Raw genomic sequence first — 16,121 nt, forward strand, 5'->3', positions numbered from 1 at the left:
CCTCAACATAATAAAAGCCATATATGACAAACCCATAGGTAACATCTTACTCAATGATGAAAGCTGAAAGCATTTCCTCTAAGATCAGGAGTAAGACAAGGATGCCCAAACTCACCACTTTTATGCAACACAGTTTTGGAAATCCTAGCCATAGCAATCAGGGAAGAAAAAGAAATAAAAGGAATCCAAATTGGAAAGGAAGCATGTCATATGCAAACTGTCCCTGTTTGCATATGACATGATACTATAACCAGAAAATCCTAAAGATGCCACCAGAAAACTATTAGAGCTCATCAATTTGGTAAAGTTTCAGAATACAAAATTAATATACAGAATTCTGTTGCATTTATATACGATAACAATGAAATATCAGAAAAACTAAGGAAACAATCCCATTTACCATTGCATCAAAAAGAGTAAAATACCTAATAATAAACCTACCTAAGGAGGTATAAGACCTGTATACAGAAAACTATAAGACACTAATGAAATAAGCTGAAGACAGCACTAATAGATGGAAAGATATATCATGTTCTTGGATTGGAAGAATTAATACTGTTAAAATGACCATAGTCAGATTGGTTCAAGATGGCAGAGTAGGGCTTCCCTGGTGGCCCAGTGGTTGAGAGTCCGCAGGCCGATGCAGGGGACATGGGTTCATGCCCCGGTCCGGGAAGATCTCACATGCCATGGAGCGGCTGGGCCCGTGAGCCATGACCGCTGAGCCTGCACGTCTGGAGCCTGTGCTCCGCAACGGGAGAGGCCACAGCAGTAAGAGGGCTGCACACTGCAAAAAAAAAAAAAAAAAAGATGGCGGAGTAGAAGGATGTGTGCTCACTCCTTCTTGCGAGAGCACCAGAATCACAACTAACTGCTGAACCATCATCTATAGGAAGACGCTGGAACTCACCAAAAAGATACCCCACATCCAAAAGCAAAGGAGAAGTCACAGTGAGACGGTAGGAGGGGCTCAATCACAATAAAATCAAATCCCATAACTGCTGGGTGAGTGACTCACAAACCAGAGAACACTTATACCACAGAAGTCCACCCACTGGAGTGAACATTCTGAGCCCCACGTCAGGCTTCCTAACCTGGGGGCCCAGCAATGGGAGGCGGAATTCCTAGAGAATCAGACTTTGAAGGCTAGCGAGATTTGATGGGAAGACTTCGACAGGACTGGGGGAAACAGAGGCTCCACTCTTAGAGGGCAGCACAAAGTAGTGTGTGCATTGGACCCAGGGGAAGGAGCAGTGACCTGCTAGTGTTGGAGGGTCTCCTGCGGAGGCAGGGGCTGGCTGTGTCTCACCATGAGGAAAAGGACACTGGCAGCGTAAATTCTGCAAAGTACTCCTTGGCGTAAGCCCTCCGAGAGTCCACCATTAGTGCCATCAAAGAGTCTGGGTAGGCTCCAGGGTTGAATCACCTCAGGCCAAACAACCAACAGGGAGGGAACCGAGCCCCACCCATCAGCAGGCAAGCGGATTAAAGTTTTACTGAGCTCTGCCCACCAGAGCAACAGCCAGCTCTACCCAACACTAGTCCCTCCCATCAGGAAACTTACACAAGCCTCTTAGGTAGCCTCATCCACCAGAGGGCAGATAGCAGAAGCAAGAAGAACTACAATCCTGCAGCCTGTGGAACAAAAACCACATTCACAGAAAGACAGACAAGATGAAAAGGCAGATGACTATGTACCAGATGAAGGAACAAGATAAAACCCCAGAAAAACAACTAAATAAAGTGGAGATAGGCAACCTTCCAGAAAAAGAATTCAAAATCATTCAAAATAATGATAGTGAAGATCTCTGGGACAACATTAAATGTAACAACAACATTAAATGTAACAACAACATTAAACGTAACAACATTCACATGATAGGGGTCCCAGAAGGAGAAGAGAGAGGGAAAGGACCCAAGAAAATATCTGAAGAGATTATAGTCGAAAACTTCCTTAACATGGGAAAGGAAATAGCCACCAAAGTCCAGGAAGTGCAGAGAGTCCCATACAGGATAAACCCAAGGAGAAACACACCGAGACACATAGTAATCAACTTGGCAAAAATTAAGGACAAAGAAATATTATTGAAAGCAGCAAGGGAAAAACGACAGACAATGTACAAGGGAACTCCCATAAGGTTAACAGCTGATTTCTCAGCAGAAACTCTATAAGCCAGAAGGGAGTGGCATGACATATTTAAAGTGATGAAAGGGAAGAACCTACAACCAAGATTACTCTACCCAGCAAGGATCTCATTCAGATTTGATGGAGAAATCAAAACCTTTACAGACAAGCAAAAGCTAAGAGAATTCAGCACCACCAAACCAGCTCTACAACAAATGCTAGAGGAACTTCTCTAAGTGGGAAACACAAGAGAAGAAAAGGACCTACAAAAACAAACCCAAAACACTTAAGAAAATGGTCATAGGAACATACATATCGATAATTACCTTAAACATGAATGGATCAAATGCCCCAACCAAAAGACACAGGCTCGCTGAATGGATACAAAAACAAGACCCATGTATATGCTGTCTACAAGAGACCCACTTCAGACCTAGGGACACATACAGACTGAAAGTGAGGGGATAGAAAAAGATATTCCATGCAAATAGAAATCAAAAGAAAGCTGGAGTAGCAATACTCATATAAGGTAAAATAGACTTTAAAATAAACAATGTTACAAGAGACAAGGAACGACACTACATAATGATCAAGGAATCAATCCAAGAAGAATATATAATAATTATAAATATATACGCATCCAACATAGGAGCACCTCAGTATGTAAGGCAACTGCTAACAGCTCTAAAAGAGGAAATTGACAGTAACACAATAATAGTGGGGGACGTTAACACCTCACTTATATCAATGGACAGATCATACAAAATGAAAATAAATAAGGAATCAGAAGCTTTAACTGACACAATAGACCAGATACAATAATTGATATCTATAGGACATTCCATCCAAAAAGAGCAGATTACACTTTCTTCTCAAGTGCTCACGGCACATTCTCCAGCATAGATCACATCGTGAGTCACAAATCAAGCCTCAGTAAATTTAAGAAAATTGAAATCATATCAAGCATCTTTTCGGACCACAACGCTATGAGATTAGAAATCAATTACAGGGAAAAAACCGTAAAAAACACAAACATATGGAGGCTAAACAATACGTTACTAAATAACCAAGAGATCAGTGAAGAAATCAAAGAGGAAATCAAAAAATACCTAGAGACAAATGACAATGAAAACATGACAATCCAAAACCTACGGGATGCAGCAAAAGCATTCTAAGAGGGAAGTTTATAGCAATACAAGCCCACCTCAAAAAACAAGAAAAACCTCAAATAAACAATCTAACCTTACACCTAAAGGAACTAGAGAAAGAAGAAAAAACAAAACCTAAAGTTAGCAGAAGGAAAGAAATCATAAAGATCAGAGCAGAAATAAATGAAACAAAGAAAACAATAGCAAAGATAAATAAAACTAAAAGCTGGTTCTTTGATAAACAAAATTGATAAACCATTAGCCAGACTCATCAAGAAAAAGAGGGAGAGGACTCAAATCAATAAAATTAGAAATGAAAAAGGAGAAGTTACAACAGACAAAGCATCCTAAGAGACTACTACAAGCAACTCTATGCCAATAAAATGAACAACCTGGAAGAAATGGACAAATTCTTAGAAAGATATAACCTCCCAAGACAGAACAAGGAAGAAACAGAAAATATGAACAGACCAATCACAAGTAATGACATTGAAACTGTGATTAAAAATCTTCCAACAAACAAAAGTCCAGGACCAGATGGCTTCACAGGTGAATTCTATCAAACATTTAGAGAAAAGCTAAGACCCATCCTTCTCAAACTCTTCCAAAAAATTGCAGAGGAAGGAACACTTCCAAACTCATTCGACGAGGCCACCATCACCCAGGTACCAAAACCAGACAAAGATACTACAAAAAAATAAAATTACAGACTAATATCACTGATGAATATAGATGTAAAAATCCTCCACAAAATACTAGCAAACAGAATCGAACAACACATAAAAGGATCATACATCATGATCAAGTGGGATTTATCCCAGGGATGCAAGGATTCCTCAATATATGCAAATCAATCAATGTGATACACCATATTAACAAACTGAAGAAGAAGAACCATATGATCCATATGATCATCTTAATAGATGCTTCTGACAAAATTCAACACCCATTTATGATAAAAACTCTCCGGAAAGTGGGCATAGAGGGAACCTTCCTCAACATAATGAAGGCCACATATGACAAACCCACAGCAAACATCATTCTCAATGGTGAAAAACTGAAAGTCTTTCCTCTCAGATCAGGAACGAGACAAGGATGTCCACTCTCACCACTGTTATTCAACATCATTTTGGAAGTCCTAGCCACGGCAATCAGAGAAGAAAAAGGAATAAAAGGAATCCAAATTGGAAAAGAAGAAGTAAAACTGTCACTGTTTGCAGATGACATGACACAATACATAGAGAATCCTAAAGATGCCACCAGAAACTACTAGACCTAATCAATGAATTTGGTAAAGTTACAGAATACAAAATTAATTCACAGAAATCTCTTGCATTCCTATACACTAATGATGAAAATCTGAAAGAGAAATTAAGGAAACACTCCCATTTACCATTGCAACAAAAATAATAAAATACCTAGGAATAAATCTACTTAGGGAGACAAAAGACCTGTATGCAGAAAACGATAAGACACTGAGGAAAGAAATTAAAGATGATACAAACAGATGGAGAGATATACCATATTCTTGGATTGGAAGAATCAATATTGTGAAAATGACTCTACTACCCAAAGGAATCTACAGATTCAATGCAATCCCTACCAAATTACCAATGGCATTTCTTTACAGAACTAGAACAAAATATCTTAAAATTTGTATGGAGAACAAAAGACCCCGAATAGCCAAAGCAGTGTTGAGGGAAAAAAATGGAGCTGGAGGAAACAGACTCCTTACTTCAGACTATACTACAAAGCTACAGTAATCAACACAATATGGTACTGGCACAAAAACAGAGATATAGATCAATGGAACAGGATAGAAAGCCCAGAGATAAACCCATGCACCTATGGTCAACTTATCTATGACAAAGGAGGCAAGGATATACTATGGAGAAAAGACAGCCTCTTCAATAAGTGTTGCTGGGAAACTGGACACCTACATGTAAAAGAATGAAATTAGAATACTCCCTAACACCATACACAAAAATAAACTCAAAATGGATTCGAGACCTAAATGTAAGACCAGACACTATAAAACTCTTAGAGTAAAACATAGGAAGAACACTCTTTGACATAAATCACAGAAAGATCTTTTTTGACCCACCTCCTAGAGTAAAAGAAATAAAAACAAAAATAAACAAATGGGACCTACTGAAACTTAAAAGCTTTTGCAAAGCAAAGAAAACTACAAGACAAAAAGACATCCCTCAGAATGGGAGAAAATATTTGCAAATGAATCAACGGACAAAGGATTAGTCTCCAAAATATATAAACAGCTTATGCAGCTCAATATTAAAAGAACAAACAACCCAATTAAAAAATGGGCAGAAGACCGAAATAGATATTTCTCCCAAGAAGACATACAGAGGGCCAAGAAGAACATGAAATGCTGCTCAACATCACTAATTATTAGAGAAATGCAAATCAAAACTACAAGGAGGTATCACCTCACACCAGTTCAGATGGGCATCATCAGAAAATCTGCAAACAAGAAATGCTGGAGAGGGTGCGGAGAAAAGCGAACCCTCTTGCACTGTTGGTGGGAATGTAAATTGATACAGACACTATGGAGATCAGTATGGAGGTTCCTTAAAAAACTAAAAATAAAATTACCATATGACCCAGCAATCCCACTACTGGGCATATACCCAGAAAAAAACATAATTCAAAAAGACACATGCACCCCAATGTTCACTGCAGCACTAGTTACAAAAGCCAGGTCATGGAAGCAACCTAAATGCCCATCAACAGACGAATGGATAAAGAAGATGTGGTACCTATATGCAGTGGAATATTACTCGCCATAAAAAGGAAAGAAATTTGGTCATTTGCAGAGACGTGGATGAATCTAGAGACTGTCATACAGAGTGAAGTAAGTCAGAAAGAGAAAAACAAATATTGTATATTAACGCATATATGTGGAACCTAGAAAAATGGTACAGATGAACTGGTTTGCAGGGCAGAAATTGAGACACAGATGTAGAGAGCAAATGTATGGACACCAACGGGGGAATGTGGTGGGGGGCTCGGGGGTGGTGGTGGTGTGATGAATTGGGATATTGGGATTGACATATATACACTAATATGTATACAATGGATAACTAATAAGAACCTGTTGTATAAAAAAATTAATTTAAAAAAATTCAAAAAATTGACCATAGTACTTAAGGCAATCTACAGATTCAATGCAATCCCTATCAAAATACTGGCAGCATTTTTCACAGAACTAGAACAAATAATTTTACAATTTTTGTGTAAATACAAAAGATCCCAAATAGCCAAAACAATCTTGAGAAAGAAGAATGGAGCTGGAGGAATCACACTCCCTGAATTCAAAACTATACTACAAAACTACAATAATCAAAACAGTATGTGTACTGGCACAAAAACAGACACATAGATCAATGAAACAGGATAGAAAGCCCAGAAATAAACCCACGCACTTACGGTCAATTAATCTACGACACAGTAGGCAAGAATACAGTCTCTTCAATAAGTGGTGCTGGGAACACTGGACAGCTACATGTAAAAGGATGAAATTAGAACATTCTCTAATACCATATACAAAAATAAACTCAAAGTGGATTATAGACCTAAATGTAAAACTGTAAACCACAAAACTCCTACAGGAAAACAGAGGCAGAACACTCTTTGACATAAACCATAGCAATATTTTGGGGGATCTGTCTCCTAAAGCAAAGGAAATAAAAGCAAAAATAAACAAATGGGACCTAATTAAGCTTAAAAGCTTTTGCACAGCAAAGAAAACCAGCAACAAAACGAAAAGACAACCTACTGAATGAGAGAAAACATGTGGAAATGTTATGACTGATAAGAGGTTAATATCCAAAATATATAAACAGCTCATACAACTCAACAACTAAAAAACTGCCAAAGTAGGGAAGCAACTTAAGTGTCCATCAACATGTGAATGGATAAAGAAGATGTGGTATGTATATACAATGGAATACTACTCAGCCATTAAAAAGAATGAAATTTTGCCATTTGCAGCAACATGGATGGACTTGGAAGGTATTATGCTGAATGAAATAAGTCAGATAGAGAAAGCTTAATACTGTATTATATCACTTACGTGTGGAATCTAAAAAAAAATACAGCAAACTAATGAATGTAACAAAAAAGAAGCAGACTCACAGATATAGAGAACAAACTGGCCTAATTTCATTGCCAGTAGGGAGAGGGAATCAAGGCAGGGGGTAGGAGAGTGCAATATGGGGTAGGGGATTAAGAGGTATAAACTATTAAGTATAAAATAAGCTACAAAGATATATTGTACAACATGGGGAATATAGCCAATATTTTATAATAACTATAAGTGGAATATAACCTTTTAAAATTGTGGATCACTATATTGTACACCTGTAACTTATATAATGTTGAACATCAAGTATAGTTCAATTTTAAAATTGTTTTAATTTTTTTCATAAAGGTTGCAGCTCTGAATGTACTGATATGGAAAGGCTACCAGGATATGTACAGAACAGCAAGTATATTATGCCATCATCTGTGTAAGAAAAAAAAAAGGCATGTGTTACTGTATATGCTGGTAAATGCATATCCCTTCTCTGTGAAGATACCCAAGGACTCTGAGGTGGCTGCCTCAACACAGGGACACTGGATGGCTGGGACAGGGAGGGAGGGAGACTTGCACTGCGTGCCCTTCTTCACTTTTTGAATTTGGTACCATGATTATGTACTACTTAGTGAAAACATTTTCTAATTAACAAAATAAAAGCAAAAGAACATCCGAACAAAAGGAAAGTACCTAAGTCCAGCTTAAGTGTAGCAATTACAGTGAACTTGAAGTCTCCAACTCTCTGGGAAAGAAAGAAGCCTGCACAATGATTATATAGCCTGGTGGATATGAGTAGGGATAAAAGAGTACATTAATGTACTATGCTATTTGAATCAATTACAATGACCACAAAATATCTGAAAAGTTTTAAACAGAAAACACACAAAGGAAACCCAACTCGATTTGTAGCATATAAATTGTTAACTTCCAGCGGAATAAACATGGATGAAAATGACCTGTTACGGAAGCGTAAAGAACTCAGCGTAAGAATTCTTATTTTTAAGGACCACTATTTTCTTAAATGCTTATTTTAATTATTATTGTGCAATAATACTCCAAAAGTAGTCAGAGGAACCCTAGGGTTCCACGAGCCCCTTTCCAGGGGTCTGCAAGTTTCTCAATAATTTTTGAGAACCTCTTTTTAAGAAAAACAAAATCAGTCAAAGTAAATATAGCTCACTATGAAGATTTCTCATACCCAAGAAACCTTCAGCACTGCAATTTGCTGTAGTTACACTTGAGCAGTGTCACCACTATTCACTACAACCTTTTAAAATTATTTGGCTTTTTTATAGGATTTCTTTCTACTTATACAAAGCCTTTCAAACTATCATTTGCCCTGAAAATCAAAGATCATTATGCACCTGTAAATAAGTTGCTTAAACTTTCTCTTTCTCTTTAAAAATGTTGTACTCATTAACGGCAGATCTCACTGTTCTGAAGCCTCATGTTGCCACAAGCATCATTTTGTGGAATACTGAAATAGAACCCGGTAAGAGACCGGTTACCCCTGAATGAGGCACTGCTTCACCTCTCTCTCCCTCTCATGCACGGAGTTTCGCACATGTCCATGTGTGGGCAATGTGCGTGTGCACGCACACACACATATCTAGCACTGCACACAGGTGTAAATGCTAATCATTAGTTGCTACCTTTTGAGAGACTCCACAATAGAAAAGCCATGTGTCATTTGCAATTAACAGAGGGTAATGAAGGCTCTAATTTCTGCTTGGAGGTCCAGCATTTCGGCTTACTGGGATGCCTTTCCAAGAAATACAAGTAAAAACTGCAACGCCTTATATTAAGCAGTTCCTCTGTTGCAACAAGGGTGGCTTATTGACTGGATGGCTGCCAGTCTCGTGAGCAGACTTGCAAAGAGGCTGTCTTCATGGAGAGGGAGGCATTAATTTATCTATAGGCCTCCAGAAGCAACTGAGTAGATCGCAACTCTGCCACACTCTGCTTCAATTTACATACACTTGCCTCTAGAGTGACTGGCACAGACTTGAATGGTTTCAGGCTATCTATACTTCTTTAATTAAAACTCTTCTCCACTAAATTAACATGGGGGTATCCATGTATTTTGTATGGAGAGGAAAGAAAGAGAAAGCAAAAGCAAGAAAAGAAAATTGAAGGCAGTGTTTTAAAATGAGTTTTCCTTCAGGTAAATTCTGCATTTGGCACTATTTCTCCCTAGAGTTGGTGCTTCCGGTAGAAAACTTGGAGCAAGGAGAGTAGACAAGGGTTCCTACTTTCCCCTGAAAAGCATCCTGCACTTTAGAGCTAATTAACCACTTAAAATCAAAGAAGTTGTGAAGAGGGTATGAAAGCAAAAGAGGAAATTTGGTCAGTTCCTTTTTTTTGCAAGAATAATGTTATATAATATTAATATATACGCATAATAATTCACTCCCATTCTATGCCCTGCAGGATTACCAAAAATTGATAATCTGACTCTATACTATTGGAATAGAACCTATCTGGAGATTAGGTTCTAATGTCAGTATATAAAGCAAGACATAAAAATACCCAAAATTACTCCTGAACACCCCTTAGCAAGGTGCTTGTTGGAAATCAACATACTTTTTCTCATTAAATTGGAGAAATAGTTGAGTATCCAACAAAGCAGCAGGCATTTGGGGTCGGGTTGTACAAACAATAATGTGTACCTTCGACTGTAAGAATTACTTTTGGCTCAGTGTGATAACTCACACCATGAGAGGCAGGTAGAAACTGGGACCAAGCAAGGAACCAGCAGGTATACACAGCTACAGTTCCCCAAGAATAAACTCAGAAGTATCCAAACCTTTTAAATTACTGTCCTCTCTTTCTATTTCTGATTTTTTTTTGGGGGGGGGAGGAGGGTCAAGGATATATACAGTAGATGAAGTTACCACACAACACTGGTGCCTTCTTCAGAATAACTACCCTGGAGGAGCTTCACAAACATTAATTACACAGCAAATCTGCACTAACTTCCAGGTAAATTATATTTCCTGTTTTCACAGAAAAGGAATCTAATATAGGTAAACCATCTAGGAGACAACGCAAGTAAATTAAAGACAGGTTTTTTTTTCCATTAAGAAACACAGGTTTCTAAAATATTTTAGATTTACACCCATAAATATAGCATACAAACATTGCCAACTGGCCATTCGGTAAGCAACATCATACTCTGGAGAAAGATCTCTCAAAAGCAAGGCTAAAGGATGATGATCCAATGGAAGCCAGACAGATGTGAGGATTTCGGTTTCAGGTGGACCTGGTCACGTAAATATTAGTATTCCTCTAATGAACTGATAGGGAAATTAGTAGCACTAACTTCTGGCTCTGCCATACGAATTGCTCATGTCTAGGTTCTTTCTGTGAGAATTTTGAGGTTTAAATCTGACCATATTTAGTTCTGAGGGCTTATAAAAATAGGCTTATTATTATTAAAGCACATTTAGAATATATGTATTTACCTTAGCACCAGAGAATCTTCCCCATGTTTATGTAGTGATTATTGAGAGAATAAAATCAGTCTCTCTAAAAAGTTTCCACAACATTTTTCTATCAAGTGTTCTGAGAACTTAAGCCCTGATGCCAGAAAAATGGTAAAGGACCGCTCTAATGCTAGAATTAAATACACTGTATATGATTATATCACAATAACATCTTCTTTGGTCTAACACAATCAGGATTCTATATTTGTTGCCGGCACAAAACTATAATTACTCGTTGATTTGATCAAAATTACTAGCTGACTTGAGCAATTCAGTCTGCCTGCCAGCCAGCCTTCAGGGTAATTAGTCAAATCAACGGTGTATCAAAATGACTAATATGCTTGTGAGTCATGGTTAGACTATCTACGACATCATGGCAATGCTTAGATTCAGTTCCAAAAGCTCAGTTCATCTTGTTTAACTCCAGACTATTTTCCTCATAATTTAATTTACTCTGTACAAAGTTCAGAGTTTTTCCTCTCCTTCAAGGGAAAAAGGAAAGTGACAATAAGAACCAAAGTCCAAAATTCAATGAAATCAGATACTCTTGTTTCAAAGAAGTAAGAGGAGAAGGAGGAGGGGTGTTTCCTTCCTGTGTGACAGGAGTAAGGGCAAGGGGAAAGAAAGAAAAATGGATTCTCACCAATCAAACCACCTGTCAGTGCTTCAGATTCCATTAAAGGCCACAATTCCGTTGATTTGATGCCAAACATCTCTAAAATGTTCTTACACTTAAGAAAAGTGTGTTTTTTGAAAGAACAAGGAAAGCAATACATTTAAAGGCTGGAGAAAATTTTCTTCCATTTACGTGGGTCAGTGAAACATCCATCATACAGAAACAAACACCTCACAGAATAAAAGATCAGAGGAGCTACGCTGGTAGAAGATCAAAGAACCTGAACCGCTGGGAGAATCAAACAAGTAACTGTCTAAAGAGAGCCCCCCTGTGATTTCTCTCCTAAATCTAGCTGATATGACTGAGGTGGGGGAAGACAGAACATGCCAGCGCCAAAAAATGTGATTAAAAATAATTAATTCTAGTTTGGCTCTCTCTCTGGAGAAAGAATCCTTTCAAAGCCATTAAATAGAATAACTACATAATGAAAATTTTTTTAAAAAAGCAAAATGTTCAAATTACCTACACACTAACTACAACCAAGCATATGAAATTAGCATATGCCCAGCATAACAGCACACCCAGCGTAAACAATGACAGATACACATAGTAAATGGTTGCAAAAGTGTCAAAAAGACCTGGATGCATTGAACAGATGCCCTCAGATCTAATTCCACCTGCTTGGGCTTAAAAAAAAAGCACTCTGTCCATCCCTGTCACATGTACAGTTCAAAGAACAAGCTGTCATTAAAAACTGAGGGGTAGAATTCAGAGCAGAAATATAACATGCCCAGTATAATCTAGCAAAAACTTTCAGCATCCCAAAACCTTTGGTTGCCAGGATCAAAAACATTATGCTGAACACCTACTAAGCACCTGCCTTAAACCTGTCCTATTCACATCTTACTGCTCTAAACCTCTTAGTTTAATTATATCTCCCTATGGTGATGTAGTTTCTGCTTCGTGTTGCAGTTATTTCAGAACCCGACTCTGGTCTCCTTGAGGGTAGAGATGGCATCTGATGTTATTCACGGGTGATTCAAGAAGTATTCATCCACTGCCCAAGATGTGCAGTGTAGGGCATGTGAATAAGATCCAGTCCCAGGCCTCAGGGAATAAGCTCACTGTGGGGTGATGTTTGTCTTGGCAAGTAACGGTAATAGCCACCAGTGGCAAGGGGTGCCATCTACTGGGCACTTACTCTGTGCCGGGCACCACATTAAACTATTTAATTCTCACCACCACCCCCTGAGGTAGGGACTGTCATACTCATCTTTTACAGATGAAGAAACTGAAGCTTAGAGAAAAGTGAACAGTGACATTAACGAGAGGCAGAGTCAGGAGGGTTGGGAAGACTGGATGGGAGAGAGGACGAGTCCACTTGCAGTGGTGCTCAGGAGAGGGAATGAGGAAGGGCTTCACCAAGGATGGGCTCCTTCGCTGATATCATGATAGTATAGGGATATATCTGAGGTGACACGAGGAAGGAAGTCACCTAAGCAAATGAGAAAGTGTGTGGATTTTAAAAATATGATGTGATTCCCTGCATTCCAGCCCCTAATGAAATATCTCCATTTGCTTATTTGTTTTACCATAACGTCCACAGAACAGTGTCATGGAACTTGCACCTATCACAAATCCAACCTTTAGGGAGGTTAAAAGTTTGGGACGAGGCAAAACGATGGCTTGAAGAAGCTGAAACCACTGGTCAGCTAGTCATGGCTACCACTGCAGTGTATCTAAGAGTCCAGAAAACTTGGGGTTTCAGTCACTGGAGATGCTGTGACATTTCCCTGCTTACACAAGGTCTAGCTAGGCAAACAAAGTCCCACTGGTTAGTAATTCTAATGCCTGTTAGAAAGATTAACAAAACCGATTATCCTACCAGTAAAAAGAAAGAAAAACCACTAAACGTGAGCCATTTAATATATCCAGATTCATCACTTTAGTTCTAAGAGAGAGGATATGTTAACAGCTATTGAAAGATGCATTACCCAAAATGCTGATTCCAAATACGTTTTGTGTTTTCCTTTTCACATGGTATATATTGATCAATATTGCAAGGAACGGCTCATAAATTCAGTTGGATATCTATGGTAACTTTTTGTATACAATTTAAATTAGCAAATTAAAATGTAGCTGCATGTGTTTTTCCATAATTGTTTATGAAATATAAAACCATGCAATATTTTCAATGAAAATTCAGGTCATTAATCCTTACATGAAATCCCCCCTGTGGATTAGACTCTGCAATTTGGCTCCTGGTTTTATAAAACTTCTGTAGACTGCGCTCACCTTCCCCATGCAGCATGGTCCCAGCCTCTCCCTCGGACAATCATAATACAAAGCACATTCCTCTGTGAGCACTTTAAGGAGCTGTGACTTAGCCAGATTGGGGATTTAATACTAGAATAAATCACATCATGAATTAAGTAAATTGTATTTTTAAAGTGGTTCTGTTTTTATAGGCTTATGTATCAAACTTTCTTACACACACACACACACAGAGAAGGGAAAACTGGATTTGCTAACAGATTACATCTTGTACAACTACCCATCTACCTTAAAACCATATTCATCACACAAAGATTATCTGATGAGCTTCTCTCCAGCTTCCCCTACCCTTTTACTGAATTTGAAGAGTTAACGGCACTGTACTGGATGCTGTGACATCCACCAGTCTCTCCAGGATGGAGAGATGTGTTCTCCCAGCTGCTAGGAGGGCCGCTGGCTGTCAGCCCTCTCCAGAAATCGTCCTCTGCTGAAGACAGCCACTTTGCCAAGATTAAACCCTCCCCTTGAAGGCAGCCTACATCCATGCCTGGACTAAGAGAGGGTGCAACTCCCTTGCTCCCAAATCAGTACAGCTCTGTAGGGTGAGCCCAGGCCTTTGTGGAGACTTCACAGCACCCTCCCTTCTGCCACCCCTCTCTCTGCCCAGAGCTGCCTCCTTCTCTCCCCAGGGTGTAGATTCCAAGAGCACACCCCAACACACCCCTCCGTCTCCGAGACTGCGTCCCAGGAGGACCTGCGGTGCCCACCACCACCATCAGTCAACTACAACAGAGACACTTGGACAAAAAGATTTTTACAAAATAAAGATTCTTCAAAATGTTACAAGCCTTCAAACAGAAAACGGACATCACTTTTGATAGGTAAACTAACAGAAACAATACCAAGGCTGCTTCGGTTATTTAAATCAACATTTTCCAATATTCAGCCTTTTATAGTTCTAAATGATTCCCAAACCAATATTAAGAATTAACACAAAAAGTGGCTTTTACTCTAAGTGCTTAGATTACCATTTTAAAAACATTTATCCCTTATGTTAGGTGGTAGGTAATCTAGGTAATTTTAAAGACATACATACATATACACATACACACATACCAACAGCCTGAAGAATAAGAAAAAGAAATTAACCTAGCTACTAACTTTTTCATTTCAAAAATAAACCCTTTTGAAAGATTTTTCAAGTTGTCTAATTAAAGTAAAAAGAGCAAGGGAGGAGAGAGAAGGAGAGATTTCTTCCCCTTCTACTTTAACACATGTTCATCTCCCTTTTTTAAAAAAAACTATTCTTAAGCTACATGAAAAGAAGGACGTGTGTCCTATTAACTATATTTTGTTTTAAGGGAACTGTGTTTCCAAGAAACTAGTTCATCTATTAACTATCACTCTGATGTTTCCAGAGCAGTTGTCACTATGATACACACAAAGACCACTGGACCAGGGGTCAGAATTCCTGGGTCCCAATCCCAGTGCTGGCACTGACCACAAATGTGATCTCAGTAAGGTCATGACCACATATTGTGCCGTTCAGTGCCAATGTCCCACTAGATCAACGATTAAGGGCTTTGGCTGGTCAGTCACGGACACCTGGGTTCAAATCCAACTCCCATCGCTTACTAGCCATGTGACCCTTGGGCAGGAGATTAAGCCTCTCTAAACCTAAAGCCTCATCTGTAATACAGAGATGATCAACACCGTGGCTACCTCACAGGGCTGTGGGAGAGATTAGATGTGAAACTGCAAGCAGGGCTCAGCACAGTGTCTCTCATTGCAAACACTAATAAAAGTGAGCTATTACTATTAGCTCTTTTTCAGGCTGTGCCTGTCAGAACCCAAGAGCTTTAGGGAAAAGCATTGCTTCAGGCATTTAAAAATAATGAATATTAAAACTCTCTAAGGTGTCAATTCATTGCTTTTATCAGATTTATATTCTAGATTTCCATAGAAGATTTTGTTGGGAGGAAAAAAAAAGTGTCTAAGAAAGTTCAAAGAACATTGACTAGGTGACCTTGAACTTTAGCTTTTCTTTCTGTGAGTCCACACTCTGCTCCAACGGGCGGTTTTTCTCCAACGGGCTATTTTCACACAAAAGTAGAGAAGTGCATCCTGTTTCAGCAGCCCTTCTTTCTAATACGTTTCCAGCACTGGGTCTGCAGGTACTTCTGCCACTTCTCACACAATGTACGATGCATCCAATGGCCTTCAGTCCCTTATGACAACACTCCAGGGGACAAGATATAGACAATCTATGGCACCACTGCACAAAAGCATGTCATGATTATTTTCGCCTGGTTTCTGAGTCAGAATAATCCATCTAATCAGAACTGCCAACCTAGAGGAAAGAATCTCCACGCAGTTT

The 16,121-nt window shown here is 38.8% G+C and overlaps 1 protein-coding gene across 16 annotated transcripts in view; it reads right to left on the minus strand.

Moving 5' to 3' along the window:
- The window catches only part of FHIP1A (FHF complex subunit HOOK interacting protein 1A), a 223,811-nt gene that overhangs the window by 132,228 nt on the left and 75,462 nt on the right, over positions 1-16,121 (minus strand). For 2 of the 16 annotated variants that reach the window (XM_089912376.1, XM_089912367.1), the window contains exon 3: positions 6,721-6,792. The exons of the other annotated variants lie outside the window; for them this stretch is intronic. The gene's annotated coding sequence lies outside the window, so the exon portion shown is untranslated. The remainder of the gene's footprint in view (positions 1-6,720; positions 6,793-16,121) is intronic. 16 annotated transcript variants of the gene reach the window in all.

Source organism: Delphinapterus leucas, chromosome 5 (genome assembly GCF_059928025.1).
Source record: "Delphinapterus leucas isolate spDelLeu-1000000601 "Yukka" chromosome 5, BTC_Dleu_Yukka2, whole genome shotgun sequence".
In the NCBI taxonomy this organism is placed as follows: domain Eukaryota; kingdom Metazoa; phylum Chordata; class Mammalia; order Artiodactyla; family Monodontidae; genus Delphinapterus; species Delphinapterus leucas.